Here is a 7,019-nt window from a genome sequence, read left to right as displayed (position 1 = left end):
CTAGAGGTATAGAGGTAGACAAAGCCAAAACCTCCGTGATTGACACTTTACCACCTCCAAATTCCGTAACTAGTTTAAGAAGCTTTCTAGGGCACGTCGGTTTCTACCGACGCTTTATAAAAGATTTTTCCAAAATTGCTAGACCTTTGACCAAGCTCTTAGAAAAAGACATAGAGTTTGAATTCGGAGATGAGTGCTTAGTTGCTTTTAACATACTCAAAGAAAAGTTGGTTAGTGCCCCTATTTTAGTTGGACCAAATTGGGAATTGCCCTTCGAAATGATGTGTGATGCTAGCAGTTATTCTGTAGGGGTAGTGTTGGGCCAAAGAAAAGAGAAACATTTTCAACCTATAGCCTTTGCGAGCAAAACCCTCGATAAAACCCAACAAAATTACACCACCACAGAAAAAGAGTTGCTAGCAGTGATATTTGGACTCGATAAGTTTAGATCCCATCTTCTTTTGTCAAAGGTGATAGTTTACACAGATCATGCGGCTCTTAGGTATTTGATGTCTAAAGCCGAAGCTAAACCGAGATTGATAAGATGGATCCTGTTACTTCAAGAGTTCGATATCGAAATCAAAGATAAAAGAGGGAAAGAGAATGAAGTGGCGGATCATCTATCCCGAATTGAGAATCCTAATTTAGGAGAAAAGAGTGCTACAATAGCGGAACTTTTTCCGGAAGAAAGGTTGTGTAAAGTAGATGATGTGCCGTGGTATGCAGACATTGCCAACTATATTGTAGGGGGAGTTATTCCGAATTATTTTGATGTGCACCAAAGGAGAAAGTTTATAGCGGAAAGCCGACATTACTTTTGGGATGATCCCTACTTGTTCCGAGTCTGTGCGGACCAAGTCATCAGGAGATGTATAGCGGGGCAAGAGGGATTGGAAATTATGGGACACTGTCATGCAGGGCCGACCGGAGGTCACTACTCGAGCAATAGAACCGCTAGGAAAGTTCTTGAAGCGGGTTTCTATTGGCCCTCGCTGTTTAGAGATGCTCAAATTTGTGTTTCGAATTGTGATCGGTGTCAAAGGGTTGGAAACATTACCGCAAGGAACGAGATGCCTCAAACATACATCTTGGCTTGCGAAGTATTCGACATCTGGGGCATCGATTTCGTGGGACCATTCCCGAGTGCTAAAGGGTTCAAGTACATTTTAGTTGCAATAGACTATTTGTCGAAATGGGTGGAGGCGCAAGCTTTGAGGAACAACGATGCGAGGAGTGTTATCGGATTTCTTAAGAAGTTGTTCACTAGATTTGGAGTACCGAGAGTTTTAATTAGCGACCGTGGAACGCATTTTAGAAATTCGTCCATGGAAAAGATTTTGGCCAAATACGGAGTCCAACACAGGGGGGGAGTACCATACCACCCCCAAACAAGTGGTCAAGTAGAGAATGCCAACCGTGATATTAAGGCAATCTTGGAAAAAACGGTTGGAATTCATCGGAAAGATTGGCCTGATCGGTTAGATGATGCGCTATGGGCGTTTAGAACGGCCTATAAAACTCCAATTGGAACCACCCCTTTTAGATTAGTCTACGGGAAAGCATGCCACTTACCGGTGGAAATAGAGCACAAAGCGTATTGGGCTATAAAGAAACTGAATAGCGACATGGACCTAGCGGGGCGTGAGCGAATGTGGCAACTTGACGAATTAGAAGAATGGAGGTTGATGTCTTATGAGAACTCACGTGCTTATAAAGAACGAACAAAGTTGTATCATGATAAGCACATCAAGAAGGGTAAGGAATTCAAGGAAGGAGACCAAGTACTCTTTTTCAATTCAAGACTCAAACTCTTTCCGGGGAAACTAAAGTCGAGATGGTCCGGTCCCTTTACGGTCACGAAGGTTTTTCCCTATGGAACTATTCAAATCGCACATCCGGAAAAAGGCGAATTCAAGGTCAATGGTCACCAGGTTAAAAAGTACTTTGGAGGAATGAAACCGCGAGAGGTGACTACCGTTCATTTGACTCGGATGGAAAATTGAAGCTTACAAGGACGTCGGGCTAAAGACGTTAAACGTAGCGCTTCTCGGGAGGCAACCCGAGGTTACTTTTACTTTTAATCCCTTATCTTACGTGTTTTTCCTTTAGATTTAGTATGTTTTTGCAGGGCCATAACAGGTGAAGTCACAAAGACCGTAGAAGAAAAAGGAAAAAAGTCAGAATTGGTGAAAAAGTGAGCTTGGACGCCAGACCGGACGTGCGTCCGGTCCGCGCCCAGTGCCTGGGTTCGAAAGCATCAGACCGCGCTCTGATGAACGCAAGTCGGACGCGCGTCCGGCAGAACGCGGTACAGGTCCAGAGCTCGCAACACGGACGCTAGCGGGCGCATTCACCCAGATTTCGCCCGGTATTTGCCGAACGAGGAGGAAAATCGGACGCCGGGCGGACGCACGCGTCCGACACGCGCCCGATGCTACGGCAATTCCAGAAACAAAGAAGTTAATTGCGGACCCCCTAAGGACGCGTGTCCGGTTCGCGTCCGACGGGTTAGTCCTGGACGATTCAGCGGACGAAACCGAGGTTTTAAAGCAAATTTTCTCCTTTTTTTCTTCATATCAGCGGACGAACACCACTCCAAAAACCTCCAAGTAAGTCTTTCATGTTCCAAGAGTAAATCAAAGGCAATAATCTCAAGCTTTCATCTTTGTACACCATCTCTACAACAAATTTCAAGGTATGTGCATCTTCTTCAACCCTATTTTTAGCTTTCACCACTAATATGAACTTGAAATTGGGAATTCTTGCTTGTCAATTGCATGACCTGTTTGTTGTTAGAATTTGATTTCTTACCTTGTAATAAGCATGCTCATGAGTTTTAATTGCAATTTGTATGGTTAAAACATGAATTTGAGTGTTGAAAAAGCTTTAAACCCTACTTTAATGGTGGAAAAATTTGGGTTTGAATAATTGTGCTTCAATGTTGAAATTAATGATTGATAAGTGAAATTAGATGCTAATCAAAAGTTTGTACGGAACCAATTTGTGCTTGTTAACTTTGCATTATGCTTAGTTGAGAATTTTGTTTTGCTAGTTGCACAAATTGGGGCTTTTTGAACTTTAACATGAACTAATGAATTGAAATAAGATTAGCATTGTTTTGGTGTTGAGGAATGATTGTAGAATGGTTTTAAGTTGATAAAAGTTGGAATTGCTTTCTACATTGTGATGTTTTGAGAAAAATGTGCTTAAAGTTTGAAACTTTTTGAGTTATGCTATGAATTGTATATACATCAATAACGTGAAATTAAGTGATGAAATATGCTTCAATATGCTTGCTTTCTTTTTGCCTAGAATTGTAATTGCTAGAAAATGGTTGAGCATGTTAGATAATGATGAGTTGTTGAGCTAAGTTTTGCCTTGCTAGTGATATTTGTGTGATTGCGTAAGTGCAAAAGATTCAACTATACCATGGCCCACATGTTTTATTGTTAAAATAGATGCCTCCCAAAAATACGGCTTCCAAATCTAGACGAAAGGAATGTGCCAAAAAGAGAAAACACGACGGTGGGTCGAGTTCAAGGGCGGCAGAAGGCGAAAGCGATTTGCTGATACCCGGGGGCCGAAGCCTTAGGCATCTTAGCGGGGCGCAAATAGCAAGAGTGGAAGAGCTGCGAGCAAAAGGAGCTTCGGGTGGTTACTACTTTGACTTATCGATGCTCGATGCATATGGGTGTCGGGAGGAGGTAGAGAGGATGATGTCTAGGCGATCTTGGGAACATCTCTTCAGTTGGAGAGATGACACATATGAACCCGTAGTACACGAGTTCATCGCCACCTATACGGCCATCCCGTCAAACCATATGTGGACTCCCTGCATGAAGTTCACGCTGTTTGGTAGGGAGCACCAAGTCTCGTTGATTCAGTTAGGGGAGTATCTTGGATTCTACACCCCCGAGGACATTCAAACTGAGGAATGGAGAAACCTTCCCACCGATTTTGACTCCGACGCGGCGGCAGAAGCATATTGGCATGAAATTACAAATGATCGAGGAGGAAGATTCACCGGGACTAAGCCAAATACCTCAAAGGTAGTTCGCTCGCCACTGTTGATGATGAAGCTTCTTCTGAATCTCACGTTTGGGGGAAGAAATAAGAACCTCCACAAGATATATAGATTTGATCTCTTCAATCTGTGGAGCTTGGAGATGAATGAGCCTATACAAATGGCTTATATGGTGCAGCAACTGTTCACCTCGCAGACACAACCTAAGTGCCCGTATGTTTGGATAGGGCCGGTGATCACACGACTATGCCACGGTTTAGGGTTGCAAGCGGAGTTGGCGAGGGAGAAAAGCATTGCCTCCATGCAACCATTTACGGATGCGCATCTCAGTAGGAGCTACGCCCCTAGGATTGGGGCCGCACCGAGACCTCAGCAAGGTGAGCAGCCGCAAGAGCAAGAGCCGGTAGTTCAGGGAGGTCCAGATGTACCCCCGGAGTACGCAGAGTACCCCCCAGTTTATGACTGGGCATCCATGAGGGCGTTCCAGCTTCAGTTGCACAATCAGTCGATGAACACCTTCAACCAAAGGATGGACCTCCACCATGAGCAGTTGATGAGGCAAAACGAAGCAATCGCAAGGCAAAATGAAGCGTATGTGAGGCAAGAAGAACGCCAAGAGCACCAGTTCCAGGCAATTGAGCAATTGCGCCTTTGGATGGAGCAACGTTTCCCACCTCCTTCACAAGGCGGGGATGCTTCGTAGTGATACTTGGGATCCTGGATGTTCGAGTTCTTTTGATTGACTTGGCCCGGCTTGAACTTTAGGTACCCCGTGCGTGGGGTGCCGACTCTATCTCTCTTTGCTTTCATTTTATTTTGGTTGTTTAAATTCGGTTTTTAGTATTACTCTAGTACTTTTATTTTACGTAATGCATTTTAGTTTTAATCGTTTCTAAGTTTGAAGCTAACGGTTTTTACCTCTATTGATTGAAAAATTTTCTTATAAAAAAAAAAAAAAAAACATTTGTTAGCGTTGTTTTTATGCTCAAAACGATAGGGGGCACAAGGACATATGAATAAGCAAAAATACGGGGGAAAGAAACACACGACAACACAAGCAAAACAAGCTGGAAAATGCAAAGCACGCACGCGTCCGCCAGGCGTCCAGCAGGCTCTGGAAGCAGAAAGCAGCAGAAACAGAGAAATCCAACCGGACGCGCCCCTGGACGCGCGTCCGGATGGCGTCCGCCAGACGGTTTAAATACTGCCCAGAGTTTATTTCAGCCCCATTCATCCTCCCTCACTCCAAAATTCCTCTCAGCAATCCCAAACTCTAAAAAGATGATGAATGTAGGTAATCTCTGTTAGGAACATCATGTAATAGGTTTTGATGATACCAACTGTTAAGTAAGAATCCCCAAGTCTCGATACATAGGCAAAACAATGTAAGTTCGATAAGTAAACTAAGAGCGAAAATACAACCGGGTAATTTGAGCTCAACTCGGGAAATATTTAAGCTTAAGGTAAACTTGTTTGAACAACTTAGAAGTTTTCGTGTTGTAAGCAAACAGATAGATCAGAAGCAGGCACGAGACAACTCTAGAGGAATAAGGGTCTACGAGACATCAACTAAGTCTCGAGACACAAGCCAAGTTCGAGAGGTAAGGACCTCTCGATATACCTATCGAGTTCGAGACGTAAAGAATATTCGAGAGATAGACCTCACGATACATGGGATTGAAACATCAAGTGGTCGAGACATCTTTTATGGTCTCGATAAACCGGCACTTCTCCTAGAGGCTGAATGTTAGTCAACATGTGCAGATAAAATACTCTAAGTTTGGAGAAGAAGAATATCATGGAGATAAAATATTGAAGAGGTGCTGAGCGGGAGGTTTCAAAATGGACGGAAGTGGATGACACGTCAGACCTCCACCACAAACGGTCAAGAAGTGCACCAATCCTGAAGTGGTCAGATTCCCCAAACAAGGAATGATGGGAACATAAAAAGAGTAACTTTATCCAAAAGAAGCAAGTGAAACGGGGGTTTTTGTGAAAGGGGTTGTGAAAGAGGTGAAAGAGGTGAACAAGAGGTGTCTGATAAAAACGTTCCAGTGCAAAGTGCTTAACTTGGAATATCATCCTGATATTCAATACAGCGAGAGAACACATCTTAGTGTTCGAAGAGAGTTACAAAGCTAAACTGTCATACATCCAGAAGGTGACCAAAGCTGCTCTACATCAAAGTTGATTCAACGATAGCTTGTGGTCAGATTGGAGATTGTTACATTCAACTGTGACTATCAACAACGTCTTGCTTTGGATTAAGCAAGGGAGGTGGAGTATCCTGGCTGCTGTCCGAGCGAAAGAAACCTGAGGCTTGACGCGGGCTTGGTGATCAAAGGTCAAGCGCTCGAGAGGTGGAGTAACTGGAAGCGGGGAGAAAAACCTGAGGAGAGGCGGAGGAACCTGGCTGCTGTCCGAGCGAAAGAAACCTGAGGCTTGACGCGGGCTTGGTGATCAAAGGTCAAGTGCTCGAGAGGTGGAGTAACTGGAAGCGGGGCGAAAAACTTGAGGCTTGAGGCGGGCTTGGTGATCAAAGCTCAAGCGCTCGTTATTGTACTAGAAAGGGAAGTTTTTAGTGCAATCCTTCCAGGGAGTTTCTGGAAGAAGAGTGGAAGTAGGCGGGTTGGCCGAACCACTTAAAAATCTCTCTTGCATTTACTTTCTGTTTTTATCTCTCGCTAACTTCTCGATTGCACTGCATATAATCACACCTCTCGAACTAACCCAAACTCGTGCTAACCAAAAAGGGGATAATATTTCCGCTGCGCATAAAACTTTGTCTTCACCTCGTGAGGTATCGAACCTAAACATCCTAAGTTCAATACACACGAGAGGTCGAAAAAGATTTGCAAAATCTTATACAAGTCTATTCACCCCCCCTCTAGACTTGTACCCCATCCCCTTGGGACCAACAATCTCTTCTCCTCACCCTTGTCAAGCATGTTTGGATCACCTTTTATATTGCCTAGAGATCCTTCTTTGAAAAATC

This window comes from Ipomoea triloba, chromosome 15 (genome assembly GCF_003576645.1).
Source record: "Ipomoea triloba cultivar NCNSP0323 chromosome 15, ASM357664v1".
NCBI lineage: Eukaryota > Viridiplantae > Streptophyta > Magnoliopsida > Solanales > Convolvulaceae > Ipomoea > Ipomoea triloba.
The sequence above is the reverse complement of the archived record's forward strand: the minus strand, read 5'-3'. Positions refer to the sequence as shown.